The sequence below is a fragment of the Pinus tabuliformis genome, chromosome 7 (genome assembly GCF_031772625.1).
Source record: "Pinus tabuliformis cultivar Carrire ecotype Pingquan chromosome 7, CPIR1, whole genome shotgun sequence".
Classification (NCBI taxonomy): Eukaryota; Viridiplantae; Streptophyta; class Pinopsida; order Pinales; family Pinaceae; genus Pinus; species Pinus tabuliformis.
The window spans coordinates 1,311,767,722-1,311,788,074 of NC_142293.1; positions in this window are offsets into that span (position 1 = coordinate 1,311,767,722).

Genomic DNA, 20,353 nt, shown 5'->3' on the forward strand with positions numbered 1-20,353 from the left:
CAACTGTTTATCTTTGTTAGAGATCCTTGACTTTGGAACCAACTAGGCCTGCCGACTGATTTTGCATTTATTTCGGAAGTTTTTTCTTTATTGCTGTCTTCCCACGATGCTGCTGTTGTGGTTGCGTCACTTGTAATCATCTATTGGTGCCTAGTCATCATTTTTACCAGTCAGCTGCTCTTCCAGATTTAATTTCTCAGAGCAATGTTTCTATCATGCCTCTCCAACAATCTTCAGTAGGAAATTGGTGTCTCTGTATTTTAATCAGAGTCTCATCGGCTTCAGTATATTTGTAGTAATTTGGAGGTGTTTCAAAAAGGTGCTTGATTTCATGCTCAATAAAAAACAAATTCTCTAATTTCTCATAGAGAGTCTGCCCAGATGGGGGCCCTGCTTCCTCTGCACTACTAGCAGATGTTGTTATTTGATTTGTTGCATAATTCTTAACCCTCTTGGCATAATTTTCATGTGATAACAACCTTCCTGCACTAGTTACCAAGCTAGGGAGACCTTTGTTATGCAATGCAGTGATTTTTGCAATGAATTCATTTACCTCTGTCTCCATTTCTTGACATCTTCTGTCCAATGTTTGCACATAGTTCCTCAAGGTAAGCACCCTCTTGATTAGTAATATGGTATCAGTCCTGTCTCTGATACCCATTCCTGCTAGCTGAAGGCCGGTGCGGTTATTAAGCACTTGGATCATTCTGTTGGCTATTTCAGGCATACTTCCCAAGGATGCCCGGGCTCTTTGACCTTCTTCTTTTGCCCTGTTTAGGAGATCCATTTGCTCATGGATAGTTTCAATGGACTGCCATTGATCTATAATGGATTGACCAATGTTATCCCATAGAATTTTCTTGACATCACTTATAGTCTTGTCTAGAGTGAGCTCTTTTTCTAACTCCTTTATCCTTTTTTCAAGAGCCCTTACCTCTCTTGTTCTTTCAGCTATATTCTGCTTTTATTTGTCATATCTTTCTTCCAGTGTAGCCAATTTAACTTTTGTTACCTTTAGTTCTACCATCTGTGCTTCAAGAGCCTCTAGTTGTTTCCTCATACTTTGCATGTCAAGGCTGGGTACCTGTTCTGATGTTGTTGTTGGTGCTGTCGCTTCTGGAGCTGGTGCTGAGCCTGAAGGGCATGCCTCTGATGTTTGTCCAGTGGGAGGACCTGCTGAAATAGTTACAGGAGGCACATCTTCAATGGATGTAGATGTCTGCGCTGGCTGAGTTGGTAACTCTCCCTGTTTTGTCTTTAATGCCACCTCTAAGGCGCCCTCTGTTTCCACCAATCTCTTATGCAGGGTCAAGAGTAGAGCTACCACATCTTGATCTTTCTTTTGTTCTGCAACCCCTTCAGTCTGAGGGTGATGGGTAGGTGGTATTTTAATCTGCTTTCTCAAGGCTGCTATATCCTCATCTTTTTTCTTCATCAATGCCTGCACACCCTTAGGATCATGTTATCACTTGGAAATATAGTTCATGTATATAAGGTTGTCCATAAGTTTTGTATAAAGTCTTGAAGTCTTGTGTATAGGTTTATTAGCATATGTCAATTTCAAATTTGAAATTCAAGAGCTATTGATGTGAATTCATGTAAAGGAAAAATCATTAGACACCCTCCATCATTGTTAGTTAAAGCATGTCATGTCATTGGTACTTTGCGCAGTTTCGCAGCACGGGTATGATGTCTTTGGTACTTGCGCAGTTTCGCAGCGCGGGTGTGATTGGTCAGTTTAGCTGCGAAATAATGTTTTCGTGTTTTCCCAGCGCTCTGTTTGTCAGCGATTTCGTAGCGCATCCTGTTAAATTTGAATTGCCCGCGCTGCGAAATCGGGGTTTCAGGGTTTTTTGCAGCGTTTTTCTCTGAATGTCAAATCCGAGAGTAGTGAGTCACAAGTCCGTTCATGATTGTCATTTCACACCCTCTCCATGTCATGATAAGCCATTATTTCGCCATAAGGTCCGAAGTCATGTAGTTGTGTGTCAGTTTAGGGGATGTTATAAGAGGTGGTCATTTCATAATGGGTTCTTCATATCATATGAACGTGTTTGCTATATGAAAAGCTCAAGCTTTTATTTAAACGGACTACTGCAAGCGAGCCTGCTCTCCAAAGCTGAAGTTTGTTTTCGTGCTACAAGCCACCATTAGTCCTTTGTGTAAAAATACTCAAAGCAGCATGGAAAGAAAGGAACACCGTTCTGGTAAATGTGTGAGTACAGAGCCGGAGGGGTTAGATGTTACTCTTAGGGATGAAGAGGTAGCAAAGGCATTTCGAAGTGCTGGATGCTGGCGATTTTGCGAAAAATTGAAGGGAGGACATGCAGAAGTGACTAAGGCTTTCGCATTAAACTTCACTGGACTGAATTCGAAGGTGGCCATGTTGGAGTTTCCGGTGTCCCCTGAAGTTATTTCCACTGTCACAGAAATCCCGAGGGGTGGCCAAGAATGGTTCAAGAACTTCAAGTTTGACATGGGTCCATGCAAAGAGTTTTTGAAGGCACCTTATGTAGATGAAGATCTCACTAAAGCAGTCCCAAGGAGCTATCTAAAGGAAAATTATGCTATGCTATTGACATGCATCCAGAAGTACCTGACATGTGAGGGTAGGTACAATAAAGTTTACTCCTACCACTTCAAACTTCTGTTACACTTCACTAGTAAGAGTTCAATAGACATACCTTTCTATTTGTTCAGGAGTATTAGCAAAATGTGTGATAAGATTCAGTTAAAGAAAGATGCTTATGAAACATCCCTTTTTCATCATGGTCTAGTAAAATTGCTGGTGTTGGATAGTTTACAAAAAATTGGTAAAGACTGGGATTCATTTGTGTTTATGGCCGGTTTCCCAAGCAGAACAGGCCTCACTCCATTACCTGTGAGAGAAAGAGAAGAAAGGAGTGAGGAACCTACTTTGGCTGAACTTAGAAGAGAAGTGACAGACCATAAGAAGCCTAAAGCTAAAACAAAGAAATCAGAGAGGTCTGTAGCAGTTAAAGAAGCACCGGAAGCATCAATGAAGAAAACTCCTAAGCCAGCAGTTAAAGAAACACCTGAAGCATCAGTAGATAAAACTCCTAAATCATCTAGAGTATCTAAAAAGGAAACCCCTAAGTCATCACCTAAGGAAACACCTCAGTCATCAAAGCAGAAGACTCACAAAAGGAAAGATGAAACTAAATCCAGTGAAGTTGAAAAGGTTTCAAGGGTGAGAACTAGAAGCCAACTAAGCAAAGAGAAAGGAAAGTCAGTCCCTGTGGAAGAAAGTCCTATTTCAAAGGGTAGTTTAAATGACTTACTTGAAGCCATTGAACTAGAGCAAGATCATCCAATACAAATTGAACCACTTGAACTTGAGCAAGATCAATTGGTACCACCAATGCATATTGATCTAACTCAGTCCTCACCTGAAAGTTCTAAAAAATCAAGGGCTTCTAAAAGGTTAAAGTTTGAAGAACCAAGTGAAGAATATGCCTTTAAACCACGCAGACCAGTGACTAGAAGGCAAATTAAAGAAGTGGAGAAAGCTCAGAAAGAGAAAGCACCTTTGGAAGTGCCTAGGACAGAGGCACTTGAAATCTTCTCTGAAATAGTTCAAGCAGCCAAAAGCAAGAAGAAGGATAATAAGGTTTTTATCAGTCAAAGTGGAAATGTGATTGCTATTAAGAAACAAGCTGGAGCAACAAAGGAAGAAATACCTCAGGTTCAAAATGTTTTTAAGGAAAAGGCAGTAAGATATACAAGTTATAAGAAGGCTGTAATGAAGGGCAGAACAAGTTTGATCAGTCAAGCTGACTCAGTATCTGATGCATATGTGTGGACAGTGCCAGCTCTGAAGCAGGCAAAAATCATGAAACAAATGAATGCAAGTTTAAGAGCAGAAAACAAGATGTTAAAGGAAGAAGTCAGCAACTTGAAAGGGAAGCTAGACAAACTAGCTAAATGATCCAAGGACAAATGTGCTTTCCAAATTTTGGTATATTTTGGCTGTCAACATTTTAAAGCTTTTTGATACTTTTTGATGTCCTTACACCTGTGTAGAATGACTGAAGAAATCACTGAGTTAAGTTATTGTTGCTTTAAGGTTTATATGCTTAGTTTTGATTACCTACAGCAGTTTCGTAGCGCGCTACGAAACTGCTGTAGATGACTGTTTATATTGAAAACTTGAGTTTGAATGCTGAGGTCAGCAAATATTTAAAGGGATGACTTAATGCCAGCATGGAGACTATAGAAAGTCAGTCAGATGTTTAAAAAGGATGCCAGGTGTAAGTATTCGAAGAAAAGGTGAAATTTTGTCTTTTGTTGAAAGTTTTCACTTTATGTCCGAATTTTTAGGGTTTTGATAGAGCTGCCGAGGTGTTGAGTGGTACACATGTTCAGTTATGGGATGGCCAGGTCATTAGTTTTCTTCAGTCATACGGGACTATCAGGGGATTAAATGGCTTGAAACATGATCATTAATGCATAAACACTAATGGGAGGCAGAAACCGTGAATGTAGGGTACATATTCTTATTGGTTGATGAATCATCTACACATCAGGCATCCGAAGCTGCTCATCCATTGAATGTGTTTTCAGTTTGTTTTGGCTATTATTGAAGTGCCACAAGTGTCAAGTTTCCAGAACACAGCAAAGTACACGAGGAGATAGACTTGAAGTGTCAATGTAATGGAGTCCTCTGTTTTTGTAGCACAATATCTCTTGTAATTAATTAGTTTGTTTATGATATAGATAAGGTCATTAATGACAGAGTTCCGAGCTCCTTTCATGCTTGTTGAGGAGTCTCAGGTAGTAATGTTTTGATTGGCTATATATAGAAATGACTCATATGTAAAAAAGGTTGGACATTTTATAGAAAAACAGAGTTGTTTTGGGCCATTGTAAGACTTTTTTGACAGTAATAGTAAAACAGTGTTGTTCTCTACTCAAGATTCTCGATGGATTGTTATGTTCAAATATAATGATGGTGTTTTATACTTTATGTTCTTTTATAGCCTTGTTGTAACACAATCACTCAGAATTCATAATCTTATGCTCTGACTTCCTGTGTGTTTGGCAAGCTATGTTTTGATGGAGTATGTTTGACATGTAATGCAAAGAGCCTTGACTTCCATGAGATGACTATGTTTTACTTGTTTACTTAATATATTAGACTCCATTGCCCAATGAGAACCAGTTTGATATGTTTCCAACCAGCTTTGCTTTCATGAATGAATAAAGAGTTAGCCATCTATTGTAGTGAAGGATTTTATCGAGACTTTGTGAGAGAGCCCTCTCTGATCAAAGAGGCTAATCTTTGGTCTAAAGTTAGGTTGAAATAGTTACATGAAATCTTGCTTGGTTGCAGCCCTCAGTAGTGATTTTGTGATAACAGATCATTTGGGTCATGTCCTAGCTCTATAACAATTTCTTCCAAGGACTTGATTCTGTTGTCCTTGGCTTGAGATGAAGCCTTCTCTAATTCTAACTGGGCAGTCATGTTGTGTAGAGAATTCTGTAGACGGTGTGCTAATAGAGTTTTATCAACCAATGTAGAATAGAGCATCTCCCATGTTTGCTTGTGTAGCTCGATCTGGTCCATGGGGTGGATGTCCTTGGCAAAGACCTCTAAGTTAGTTCTGATGTAGTCTGCAGCTGATTGAGGTTGGTGCATGGTAGGCCTAAAATGACTAAGAGTCATTTTTACTTCTTGGATATCATAGGCCGACATAAGCCTTTCTTGATTTGTTCGTGCCATTTTGAGCAGCTGGTTATAAAGCTGGAATCTAACCGGCTCATTTCTTGCTTTTATGTCTGTAAATTGTTTCTTTATGCTAGAATCTGCCTTGGTGCGCTGCCTTGAAGAACTTACTTCTGTCCCTTGTTGTAGTTCTTTCTCTTGCTGTAAGGAGCTGGCTGATGTTTCAATGCTAGGAGGGAGCATAGTATCAGTGGGTCTTTCAGGCATCTCCTCCTCAGAAAAGGGATTCAGCCTTTGCCTTTTCTCACCTTGCTGATCCGTGGAAGTGGTAGGAGGAGTCTGTTCTTGTCTATCTCTTTTCCTTGTTCTTTCCTCGTTTGCAGGTGTCTGTAAGACTGTAGTTTCTACTGTCACCTCCTGCCTTGGAGGGATCTGCTCTTGGGTTTGCTGCTCTGTGGAGGCAGGCATTTTAGCCATTTCTTCTTGCTGCTCTGCTTGCTGCTCCAAATTGGGAAGTGACTCCTCTTGTTGTACTTCTTTGCCTTTAGCTATATTTGTTGCTTGATCAATTACTTTCGCAGACTGTTGGGGAACAGTGGAGGATGAGGCACTTTCTCCAAGATGCCGACGGGCTGGAAACCAAACCTGTCCAAAATATTCCAAGTCAATTGCTTTTTCTAGATTTTTAATTGCTCTTTCTGCTAATTCTTCTTCAGAATAGTCCTCCACTAATGTGCCTTCTTTCCACTCTAGTTGGTTAGCATATTTTTCAATTTGTGGAATGCTAAAGTGATCATAGACAGCAAGCCTATACTTGATTCTTCTGAGGCTTATGAAATGATTAGGGTCATATGGTGCCCAATAGAAGCTTGTTTTCAGCTGGAGGCTTTTTAGGATCTTATCTGCTCCTCCCCAAGCTTCTTCCCTTTCATTAAAGATGAATGGACCCAGTTGGTGTTTGATTTTTAGCCGTGCTTTTTTATTTCTGCTATGAAAGTGAATCATGTCTGCATTTGCAAATTGCCGGAAATATTCTAATGCAAGAAGTCTCATGGGAACATACTTTGGATGTCTGTAAGGGGCTAGCTCACAGCCATATACTCTAATTACTGTGTGATCTTGGTAGGGGTACCAATCTCCAAGGCTATAATTCTTTGAAAGCTGGAGGATCTTCTGCATTTCATCAGTGAGTCTAGGAAGAGGAGAACTCTGCAACAGAGACAAGGCTGGATAGATGAACATATCAATAAACTCACAATAGTTGTATGGAGAGCAAGAGATATGGTGACAGACTGGTGTCCAAAATACCACTGACCTCCTATTTCCTTTTGCATCCAGCTTTTTTAAGAAAATAGGGAAAATGTCAGGCTGATAATATAATATCAAGTGATATATATAGGAGGTGTACATGAATACCCTCTCTCTCTCCAAATTCATGAATTGCTCATGAATTTTTTCAGCAATGAATGTGGCATAATCATACTGGGCAACAGGGGGCTGCCCTGGAGTGAACATGGATAACATTACCAAGGTTGTTTCATCCACAAACTCATTGGTATTGAATCCTAGAATGCAAAATATCATATCCACTAGCAGTCTCCCTGTTTCATTGAACCAGACATGTAGATAGGGAGGAGGTTGCCGGGGCTGATATTCTGGCTTCATGAACAACTGGCCAATCCTTGTGACCTCTAAGCTGGGCAACTTGGCAGCGTTTTTGAGCAGAAAATTCATAGAAAGGGGCACCAGAGGTTTAGTTGGCTTAAAGTTTAGCATCTAATTTATGGATTGAGGAGTGATGTGAAATAAAATAGTCCCAGATGAACCCAAAACTGCTCTTTGAGAGGGTTCATAGTGTTCAAAACACTGATGGATGAGGTCTTGGAACACATTGACTTGGGGAAGGTAATAAATGGGCAAGTTAGACTCCCAGATACCTATGTCATCAGCACCACTCATGTATTTTTTCTTCAGCTCACAAACAATTTGTATGTGATATTTGGTACTTATCTCAACTGTTTCTTTGATTTGATAATCCCGGTCAGCAAGGGCCAACCATTCCAGGTTCTTATGTGGGGCATTCAGGGGAGTGATATTTAATGCCACTGTGGTCTCCATTGCTTATTTCTCACTTGAAGTTGAATTTGTGCTTTTGGTTTGGCAAAACTGGTAGTGAATAGCAGATTATTGTCGATGGGATGACTTGCAGAGATGAGAAAAGAGGTGAATTGGGGTAATAGGGAACAACAGCTTGTTGAGGGGGTGAAAGTAACCAGTGCTAGGGGTGAGCGCTGCCTTTTCAGTGGACTTTGTCTGCTAGTGGTTTTAAGTTGTAAAATGCACAAGAAGCTGTGGGAATTGAGTAAATTCGAACCGGGAACCCTGTTCAGATGAACTTCGGGTTGATTTGGTAATTACAGGGGCTCAGTATGTAGGTAATTAGACTAGTTGTTTGGACTTTTTTACTGTAGAAAACTAAGAAGACCAGGTTACGCAGAGAAAATGGTAAATACCTCATGATGGTGAGGCCGAGGGTGTCGAGAATTGGTGAATTTGCAGCGGTAGTAGCTCAGGAATTGAATTTTGGAGTTGGTGGAGAAACGTCGTAAAAACAGCATTCAGGGAAGCACAACACTCATCCAATAGAAATGCGAAAAAATCACGATTTTGCACAAAAATATGTGAAAAATGGGATTTGGCGCCTTTTTTACAAATGACGTCAACGTGACGTCACTGGTTGGGCCCGGGTACGACATAGATGACATGGAGATGTATGACTGGGATGATGTGGAGGGATGACGCGGCGGCCATGTCGGATAACGATGAAACGGTAGTCGGTGTGTCTGATGACGTAGGTGATGACGTAAGGGCGGGAAGCTAATGGTGGTAAGCGGTATTATCGGACCGCTTTTGGTAAGGGCCCGGTAATGGTCAGAGGCCGCCCGATCCACTAACAAATGGGCACGCGTCCCTGGCCCTACGTCATCCTCTGACAAATTTCGGGCGCTAACGAATGGATAATAAAGGGGGTCCGAAATGCCCGATGACTATCGGATGGGAGGGCCCAGATTCGAAGGCGGACAGGAGGACGAGCCGCCAGCGCGATAGCGGCGGGACCGAACTATTAAAAAATTATTTCTTTTGATATCGCACGCAGAAACCAAACTTTGGTTAAATGGAAAATGTGGTTTTATGGAAAATTTACACCAGTGATGAAAAAACGAGGGATTTTATCAAGGGGGGTATAGCGGGTGAGGGTTATTAAATTAACCAGGTGTTAATTTAATTCCCAAACATAGCCTGGAGAAATACACATGAAAGCCTAAGATTTCCTCATGCTTCCCGAACATTGAAAGATATGGCTATAATGCCCAAAGGGGGGGGTATGTACATATTTTTGGGTTTTTGTATAGAATATGATAATAGTAGGGGGAGGGGAACACTTAGGGAGTTAAATAGTAAGGTTAGAGTGAATATGAATTGGAGATGTGAGAGGGGAACATGGAGCTAAGTTTTTGAGGAGTAAACTTAGATTAGGAGTAGATGAGAGTAAGCAATGATTTTACACAGAAAATGTGGCTTTTTTGTGTGGTAGAAACCAACACCTTGGCTTAGTATTTCACAGAAAGTAAAGTGATGCTAGGACTTGTTGAGTGAATTCCAAGGTTTATTAGAGGGATTTTAGAAAAAGATTTCCTGGGAAAGAGGGGAAGTTAGACATGCTTCCATCTTTTGTTATCAAAATGCTGAGTAACATTCCTGTTCTTGCTGATATCAATTTTCTTTGTCAAGCTCACTCATGAAAGAAATTAGGCTTCGGCAACCCCTGACTACCTACCCATCTTAGTTCCTAGCATTTTTTGTTATTTCAGGGAAGGTGCACTTAGACTTGCAAACCCTCAATTGATCTTTCTTTTTCTTTTCCAATAATTTTCTATCTAAACTACCCTTATCACTTCCAAGGGCCCAGTTTAAGCAGTTGGGCACATTTGTTCTCTACCTAACTACCAATCTGCCAAGCTTAAACTGTTTGGACAAATTTCTCTTTCTCTAGTCTAAAACAAGCAATTTAAAACATAACATGGCCCAGTTTGCACTATTGAGCCATCTATCAAGATAGCAGTGGAATTTTGGTTGGCCACTTTCCTGGTCTTTCTTTGGGGTTCATTTCACTTTATTTTTTCTGACCAATTCATTTTTCTTGCCTTTTGATTATTTTTTTAAGGCATACCCTCTTTTCACTTTTTAACTCTCTGTCTCCTTCACAAAAATAGAACCTTTGTGTCACCAAAGATGAACATTTTTGGCACTTCCACTGTCAATCATGAAAAATGAAATCCTATTGGTATAGGAGGCTAACAGGACACAAGATTACTACCACTCTTAGAAACCATCATATTATGCACAAGATCACTTCCCTGTATCAACCGTAGGTGAACAAGTAGGCGGAAAGCACAAATAAGATCATTGAAGCTATTATGACCAAGACAGTCTTAGCACACCAGCGAGACTGGGCTGCTAGAATGCCAAAGGCCTTGTGGGCCTATCGTACAACTTGGAGGGATACTATTGGATACTCTTTGTACCAACTCATGTTTGGCAAAGATACTTATTTTCCGATCGAATTAGAAATAGAGAACCTAAGGATGACCCATGAAGTGAGGCTGGATCTAACAGAAACCCAAACCAAGTGACTTCAGCTGATCAATGAACTAGATCATGCTCGATTGCTTGCTTTGCAACGAACTGTAGTTATTTAGCGAAAAAGGGAAAAGTGACACGACAACCTTATCAAGAGGAAGACATTTCAAAAAGGGTATGGGCACTCCTTTACGACTCTAGATTCCAAGATTTTTCGAGCAAATTGCAAACAAAATGGCTCGACCCTTATGAGGTTTAAGAAGTGCATAACAATGGTACTCTTATCTTAACTACCATTGATGGATCTAGCCATTCTTTGAAGGTGAACGGGCATCGAGTGTGTCTCTATCACAAACCGATCACTAAGGAGACCTTTTGTGAGTGGGTATGTGAGGACCCCTCCATGCAAATCTTATGTGTAGGGAGTCATGACCCAACATCTTTTCTTTCAAAAAATTGAGATTTCTTTATATTGTAAATAATGCATATATTATTTTTGATTGATTGCAATTTAGGTTAGGCATCACCACATAAATATGATGATTTTTTTTAGTGCTTGATAAGTGTTATTCAATTGATTGAATGGTAGTTGTTCAATCAATTGAACAACACTTTTTCATGTTTTTTATTTTAATGTTTGCTGTTGAAACGATTGAACGATTGTTTTTCAATCGATTGAGCAACACTTTTACATTTTTTATGATTTTTATTGTTCAAACGATTGAACAATTGTTGTTTAATCGATTGAACAACACTTTTGTCTGTTTTTATTTTTATTTTTTATGTTCAAATGATTGAGTGATTGCTTTTCAATCAACTAAATGACACTGTTAAATTTTTTACGATTTTTTTTGTTCAAATGATTGAGTGAATGTTGTTCTATCAATTGAACAACACTTTTGTGTGTTTTTCCTTTAATTTCCATTGTTCAATCGATTGAATCATTGTTGTTCAATGCATTGAACCACACTTTTGGTGTTTTTAAATAGGACAAACTGTGAATTATTTAATTATTGATCATTGTGTAATCTTTCCTTTCCTTTTCTTTTTTTTTCTTTTATGTTTTGAATAAATACCATTTGAATGGATTTGTTCCTAATATAAGAAAAAATAGTAATGATAATATAATTATGACCTATGAAGCCTTTTGATGGTTATCTTTATTCAAAATCCGATACGGTGCATCTCTATAATGGGTGGTTGAACATCTCTTCTTTGGACACATCATAAAATGATTCTGTATTTTCATACCATTATGGCTTATGTTTACACTTTCAAATGGATATATCCCATTGAAATGATGATATGGGGGTAAGAGTACAAACTATCATTGGCATCTTTTTTCTTCTTACACCATCCCTGACTCTTAAGGAGAAAATGAGCCTCCCTCTTGTTAAAATAAAAATTTCAAAAGAGAAAAAATGGAAATAATGAAATATGAAAATGCATCAAACATTGTCTTAAAGATGATACATGGTCTCATCTCAATCCAACCTACCATGTTCATAAGGATGTAATGGGGGACATTACAATTTGGCCACCAAACCAAGGTAATGACCTTCTTAATGATTAAAATTGTCAGAAGGATAGGGGGTCTCATCACAAGCTAGCCTAATCACTTGTTATATCCTGGTGAATGGCATTATGGTCATCTGGTCACCATACCAGCATAGTTCTCTCTTCATGACAAGAAAAGAAGAGCCATATACATCCTAAAAGGAGGACTCTGGCTCATTTGCGGGGTTAAATAGAAACCCTGTCGAGGCTATGAATTTCTGCTGGCAGCAAAACCTCTGCTTGTGGTATTGGAGTATCATCTTACATTGCCAAATGATTTCTATCTATTAGCACCTATGGATTTGTTTCCAAAGGGAATTTCCCATTTGAACAACACTCTTACAAGCCAGCGTGCATCATAACTTATGTTATCTATTCTTCATATTTTAATTATCCAACCATTTTAAGACAATCATTAATACATACCGTTGATTATGCCTTTGTTATTAATACTACTTACGGTGAAAATATTTTGTAATAATGAATTGAAATCTCTATCTTAATTTTTTCTTGGCCATTTCACATCTAATGATGTGTCTTGCTTTAATTTCCTTACCAATTAGCACGCCATTTTTTTGGATTGGTTGCCGACATTTATGAATTGTCAATGATTTCACTTGCTTTTCACATGCTTGAACGATGTGAATTCCCTTTTCTCGTCAGGGGGGGATGATCTACGTATGAACGACATGAGTGATAGTTATGACTAATCATGTGGTAATCATTTGAATTAACTTATGGGTAAGGACAACATGATGATTATGAATGCGTAATAATTAGCAAGTATTTCTGATTGGGGAAAGGACGACAACCATTATGGCTAGCATGTGGACTCATGATCCGGCATTAAGTGTGGTTGACGAGACAAATGATTTAACTAAATATGATATTAATTCTTGAAACATCGTTATTTCTCTATTAATTGTTTTAACATTCTCTGTTGATGTTCTAAATTGTGGAAGAGTAACACATTTGCGAACAAGTGAACTAGTCATAGGTACAACAACCATGGGAGGAAGAGCTATTCAAAATGATCCCTCAGTACTCAAGGCATCCGACCAGGCTCTGGAAATTCTTGAGCAGTCAAGATGGCTACAATATCTGAATAAATTGCAGGAATTTCATGAAGAAATGACACTCGAATTCTTGCAAAACTTGCAGAATGATAGCACCACATTCATAGGCATGGATATAATAGTTTCTAAAGCAGTTATAGCATATGTCACTAGATTTTTGACTAAGGGAACCAAATGGATAGAAAATCATGTCCTTATGCACAATGCGGTTGCAGTTTTCTAGAACCCAGATGAGCAAATTAGCCCAAACAAGGAAAGGGATTCACCCTTTAGCATTAAGATAACCTTGGCAGGAGTTGGCAGTAATCTTGAAATGGTATATCACATGCGATGGTTGCCAAGATGTTGTAAAGCCCCATCAATATAAATCACTATCCATCCTAAAATAGTAAATTTTAGTTAATTTGTCTTTTTTTTTAATTCTCTATTTTATGGTGTCGCTCAACGAGTTAGGAAATCTAAGGACCCACACACTATCATCAGTCATCATGGATTGATTAAATTGCTTATCATACATGGACTAACCCAACAACGGTGAACGTGGGACAATATTATAAATCCAACTTTAGCCCCACCTCCAGAAAACACAGCAACAGAGTAGCAAGGGCCAAGAACCCCAAGCCTGAGAAGGGCACTGAAAAGAAATAATTCCTCTATGCCCTTGAATCTGACAAAATGTATGCACTCTATGTGGGTTAGAGCCCAACGACGTATCCCAATTCAAACAAATGAGGCTAGACCAGCCCACACACCACCTCCAAGTCTGCAAAATTCCCCTTTGTAAGACTATGAGGAGGAAGTGGCTAGGGTATTGGAGAACATGGGGATATTTAGTGAGGGTAAAGAACAATCTAGAAATGTTGAAGAAAAAAATTGTACCCCCAACTATTCTGCCTCTGTTGAGAGCCCTGGTTGTGAGCAAACACTACCATTTACTAATTCTTTGGAGGAATAGATTGAACCAATCCCTTCTATGGAAAAACTCGTTGAAGCCAAGGTGAATGACGAGGAAGTCATTAGAGAAGAAAATTAGACAGTAGATACTGGTCCAGTGGGCCCGTTAGCTAAAGAAAATCCTGCAGATGAAACCCTGGAAGATGTCAATCAATAAGTAAATACTATTCTTTCTAAGTCCTTGGAGGATGAGGCATACCCAGAAGAAAACTTGGAGAATGAAAATTTTTCAGGAGACACCATTGTATTGGGATCTCCTAAAAGAGAAATCCATGACAGAGAGGAGGTAGAAGGTGAAGCTCCATCGGGAGATACAGTTCCAATTGGAACCCTCCCTGATGCTGGCATAATACCACCTGTACAGGAGCCAGAGGATAATGCAGTCAACCCAACACTGATTTAAAGTCCCAGAATAAAGAATTCCTACAAGGACAGGATCAAAAAAATGCTTAAGAAGTATAGAAAACATAAGCGAATAATTGGGCAGCTAAGGCAGTGCTTAAAACAAGCCATTAGAGCTAGGAATTTGAAACCATAGGCACATAGGCAGTGTTGGAAATAATACTGAGAGGGGGGGTGAATCAGTATTATTAAATTATTTTCACTATACCTTCCAGATTTATAATTCAATTTATTCTTCAGAAGTTTACCATTAATTTGTATGTCAGTACAATATAATAATGAACAAGAACAAGAAAAATAGATAGTCACACCAAAGAACACCAGATATAAGGTGGAAACCCAATATGGGTGAAAACCACCTGCTGCAATATGTCTCTATCTTCTTTCAATTAGAAACTTCTTTTTACAATGATTCTGTACTGATGCAGTCCTTTACCAGTACAGAGGCTGCAACCTGCAGAGAGCTACAACCCTCTCTCATTTTCCAGACTCTCCTGGAAGGGAGCTATAGCCCCCTTAGCTCTTGTACTAGCTAAGCTACTAGTACGTAGGTGCTGACCTACTTCTTTTCTTCCAAGGACCACGTTTCATAAATTTTCAGATTGGATCCATGAACATCAAATAATCATCAAGTACATGTGAATCAACCAATCTCCTTTTACAATAAACTAATGAATCAGCCAATAGTTTCTCAGAATGCAGTAACCAGAAAAATAGTACAAGTAATCTAAACCTAGAATACTGCAACAATAGACAAAATGTAGCCAACAAATATTTCAAGAAAAGTCTGCAACTTCACCAACAGAAACCTGCGAATATCGGAACTTCTGCTGTGTCTAGCCTATGCAGCTCCGCACCTACTCTATGTACTGGACTACACACCTCCGCACCTGCACCGTCTACTGGGCTACGGACCTTCGCACCTGCATCATCTGCTGGTCTGCGCACCTCCGCACCTACACCATTTACTGAACTGCGGACCTCTGCACCTGCGTTGTCTGCTGGGATGCGGACCTTCGCACCTACATCGTCTGCTGGACTGCGCACCTCCACACCTGAGCCATATCTCAAATGCGGAACTCTAGATATAAGCAATTTACCAGTCCTCAATTGTACCCCAGACTATCAGATCCACAGATCTGATCATGCGCTAAAGAGATCATGACCCCTCAATTGATCAGCCTTCTCATGCTCACGTTTAATTTTATCTCATCAACTGATTACAAGTATTTCAAATCTTGTTCCTCTTAAGATATTCAACACATCAGTGCACAGCCAAATAATCTCCTTTCCTTTTTATAGGCAAGCCCTTACACAAACCATGGATCAAAACCATAGAAAGCAAATACAAGGGACCCAAAACTAGGGTTCAATATTTTAGATGCTATACCACGGACCAAAACCATAGGATCAAACACATCGGACTAAATACCATGGATCAATCATAAAAATTCCCACGTGCGCGCTTCTCTGCATGAAAGTGAGTGAATTTGACGTCCGCACCTTTTGTTCGGAGGACCTACGGGTATGTCCGCACTTTTTGTTCGGGGCACCTACGGGTCCGCAGCTTTTGGTAGGCGCACCTGCGGGTATCTCATTTTCTATTATTTTGAGAGCCTGCACAATGATTTGCCTCTTGAGTGAGTTTCCATCAAGGACAACACCTGTGCCATAGCACCAAATCAGAGTCATAATGCCAACAATCTCCCCTTTTGGACTTGATGGCAACCCTAAGATCCTCAACGTTATTCTCCCCATTTTTCATCAAGGGCAAAGGGTTATGCTCCCCCTGAGAACATGCTGAAAACTCTGCTCTGCTGTGCTGATCGTGCTTCCCATGACTGCAGGCCAGATCTGTAAAAGAACCATAGTCCACCATACACCATAAATGACCAAAAGCCTCTGTACATACATTCATCATTATTTTTTATATAGCATTTGCTTTCAAAAATTTTGAAATGTTTTACCGAAGGAGTCTCACCATACCAGAGCTCATGAGGAGTTTGAGTGCTGTTCACCTGGATATTTGTCTTGTTGAGAATAACAATTGCAGCAAATGCGGCTTCACCCCAGAAGGTTGCGGGAGTTCCAAACTCATCAAGCATAGCATGAGCCATTTGTTGAACCATTCTGTTCATCCTTTCCACTACTCCATTTTGTTGAGGAGTCCTAGCTATAGAAAATTCCCTTCTTATTCCATGTTCTTCACAAAAGTCGAAAAATTCATTCGAGGTAAACTCCCCACCTCTCTCAGACTTGAGGCATTTGACTTTGTGATCTGATTCGTTCTCCACCAAGGCTTTGAATGATTTGAACTTTTCAAAGGCTTGGTCTTTGTGCTTCATAAGTCCTATCCAACACATCTTGGAAAAGTCATCAATGAATAATATGAAATATTCTTCTCCTCGAGGTGACCTTTTCCTAGATGGACCACATACATCAGTATGGACAAGTTCAAGTGGCCTGCTAGCTAATCCTTCCTTCTCAGGGAAGTTAGTTCTGGTTTGCTTACCAAACTGACATGATTTACATATTGTATTGTCTGGAATTCTGATGTCTGGAAGACCACGAACTGCCTAGTATTTACATGCTTTCCTTATCTGTGAGAAGCTAAGAAGCCCCAATCTTCTGTGCCATAACTAATGTTCATCGTTCTTGCTTAGATAGCATTGATGTTTTCCTTCCCTGAATATGTATAAATTATTTGGAGTTCTTATGCCTTTGATCACTGTTTTTCCTGTATCAAGATCACGAACACTACATCCATTTGATCGAAATATTACCTTCGTTCCTTGATCACACATCTGACTGACACTCAATAAATTATGCTTTAACCCATCAACATACATAACATTTCCATCTTTCACCTTTTCTTTCAATTGAATAGAACCTTTACCTTTTATGAGTGCAGGGGTTTCATTTCCAAATGAGACCTTCTTCTCCTTCTCTAAGGCACTATATGACTGAAGTTTTTCTTTATCACCCGTCATATGTTTCGGACATCCACTGTCAATGTACCACTGATTTTCTTGCCTTTCTACATATAAGGCTATACCACATCTTTTTGGTTGCGGTTCTTTCATTCTCCATGTTTTGGCATTTGAGGCTTGTTCCTTTCTTTGCCGAAACCTGCTCTTGCATTCAAAATCTTCATGACCGAAGTTGTTACAAATAGAACATTCAATTTCATTCTCAAGGGCAAAAAAGTTATTGTAGGTTCTTTTCGTGATCCCAGTCATACTTCTTTGTTTTTGAGCTTCTCTAGTCATGATTGTATTATAGGAAACACATTGAGCTACTTTGTGACCAAAGTTATGACAAGAAAAACATTGGCCATTGAATAAACTCCTGCGATTATCAAATCTACCAACCAACCAATTGTAGTTTCTACTGACATCCATTATTGAGGCGAATTGGGAAGATTTTACCTGTGGCTGGTTGTAGCTTCTATTCATCCTTAAGGTGGATTTCCCCTGATTTACCTGGTAGTCTTTGTTCATTCTTGAGGTAAATTGTTCCTGATTTCTATTTGACTTTTTCTCACTCCTCCTTGCTACATCAAGATAAATTTTTGAGGTGGATGATTGCTGCGCTTGAGATGCTTCTTCATTATATCCCAGACCTATCTTCATTAGTGGAGAATACTAAACATTGATAATCTCATCTAGAGTTTCAGATCGTTTAGCAAATCTAAGATTAAGAGCTTTTTTTTTCTCAATCTCTTTTCTAAGACCAACAATTTCACATTCTAATTTTTCATGAAGTTTTTCTTTTTCAGCTAGTTGGAATTGCAAAGTATCAATAATCATATTTTTCTCTTCTAAAAAAATTTTGAGTTTAGAAATCTCTTCATACAGACCTTCTTCATCTATAGCATCCATGAAATCATTATCTTCAAAGGCCATTAAATGTATATAATTTTTACCTTGTTCATCTTCATCACTATTTGAAATTCCATCACTGTCTTCATGAGTGTAATAGCTTTTCTTATTTACATTATGTTTTTTGTTCCATCTGACAGGTTCCTTACCTTTATCAAGCTTATCTTTATGAGGACACTTTGCAGCATAGTGACCGACTCTTCCAGAAGCAAAGCATTTGAAAGGTAACTTACCTCTGAATCTTCCAACACCCCGTTGAAGGTTCTTGACAAAATTTGATTCTTCGTCTTCTTCTAATAGATGTCCTGACTCATAGTAATCTCCTTTACCTGAAGCCTTGAATGCAGCTTCTCTTCTGTCTGATGGTCCTCCTTTCCTCATTTCATAAGCAGTCAAAATTCCGTGCAGTTGTGACATGGTAAGGTTTCGTAGATTCTCTTTTTCTTCTATTGCAGAAACTTTAGATTCAAACCTAGGGGACAAAGATCTTAGAACCTTTTCAACCACAACAGCCTCTTTTATTTCTTCACCTAAGTTTTTCATACAATTAACAATCTCATCTACATGAAGGAAATAATTAGCCACGCTTTCATCATTATGCATTCTGAGATTTTCATACTGAATTCTGAGGGTTCAAAGTTTTGCTCATTTTACCTATTCATCTCCTTCATAGCTCAAAACAATATTGTCCCATATTTATTTTGTGGATTTATACTGCATAACTTTGACAAATTCTAATTGAGACAGACATCCCAATAGAGTATTGACAACCTTTGCATTTGTTTCATATTTCTTCTTACTAGCCGAATCTGTAGGAGTTGTGGATGGAAAAGCGTACCCTGTATCTATGATATCTCAGACTTCTGTACCAAGAGTTTGAAGATATGTTGTGACTCTTACCTTCCAATAGACGAAGTTGGTCCCATCCAAAATTGGTGGCCTGATTGATGCTTCTCTCTCGTAGTTGCTCATGATGATGGATCTTCCTTCAAGCGATCAAGCTTCTTCAGAAGGACCTGCTCTGATACCAATTGTTGGAAATAATACTGGGGGGGGTGAATTAGTATTATTAAATTCTTTTCGCTATACCTTCTAGATTTATAATTCAATTTATTCTTCAGAAGTTGACCATTAATTTATATGTCAGTACCATATAATAATGAACAAGAACAAGAAAAATAGAGAGTCACACCAAAGAACACCAGATATAAGGTGGAAACCCAATGTGGGTGAAAACCACCTGCTGCAATATGTCTCTATCTTCTTTCAATTAGAAACCTCTTTTTGCAATGATTCTGTACTGATGTAGTCCTTTACCAGTACGCATGCTACAACCTGCAGAGAGCTACAACCCTCTCTCATTTTCCAGACTCTCCTGGAAGGGAGCTACAACCCCCTTAGCTCTTGTACTAGCTGAGCTACTAGTACGTAGGTGCTGACCTACTTATTTTCTTCCAAGGACCAAGTTTCATAAATTTTCTGACTGGATCCATGAAAATCAAATAATCATCAAGTACATGTGAATCAACCAATCTCCTTTTACAATCAACTAATGAATCAACCAATAGCTTCTTAGAATGTAGTAACCAGAAAAACAGTACCAATAATCTAAACCCAGAATACTACAACAATAGACAAAAGGAAGCCAACAAATACTTCAAGAAAAGTCTGCAACTTCACCAATAGAAACCTGCGAATATCCACACTTCTGCTATGTCTAACCTGTGCAGCTCCACACTTGCTCTGTGTACTGGACTACATACCTCCACACCTGCACCGTCTACTGGGCTGTGGACCTCCGTACCTACGTTGTCTGCTAGTCTGCACACCTCCACACCTGCACCATTTATTGAACTGCGGACCTCCACACCTGCGTCATTTGTTGGGCTACAGACATCCGCACCTGTGTCGTCTGCTGGATTGCACACCTCCGCACCTGAGCCGTATCTCACTTGCGGACCTCCAGATATAAGCACTTTATCAGTGCTTAATTGTACACCAGACTTTCAGATCCACAGAACTGATCATGCACCAAAGAGATCACGACCCCTCAATTGATCAGCCTTCTCATGCTCAGGTTTAATTTTATCTCATCAACCGATCACAAGTATTTCAAATCTTGTTCCTCTTAAGATATTCAACACATCAGTGCATAG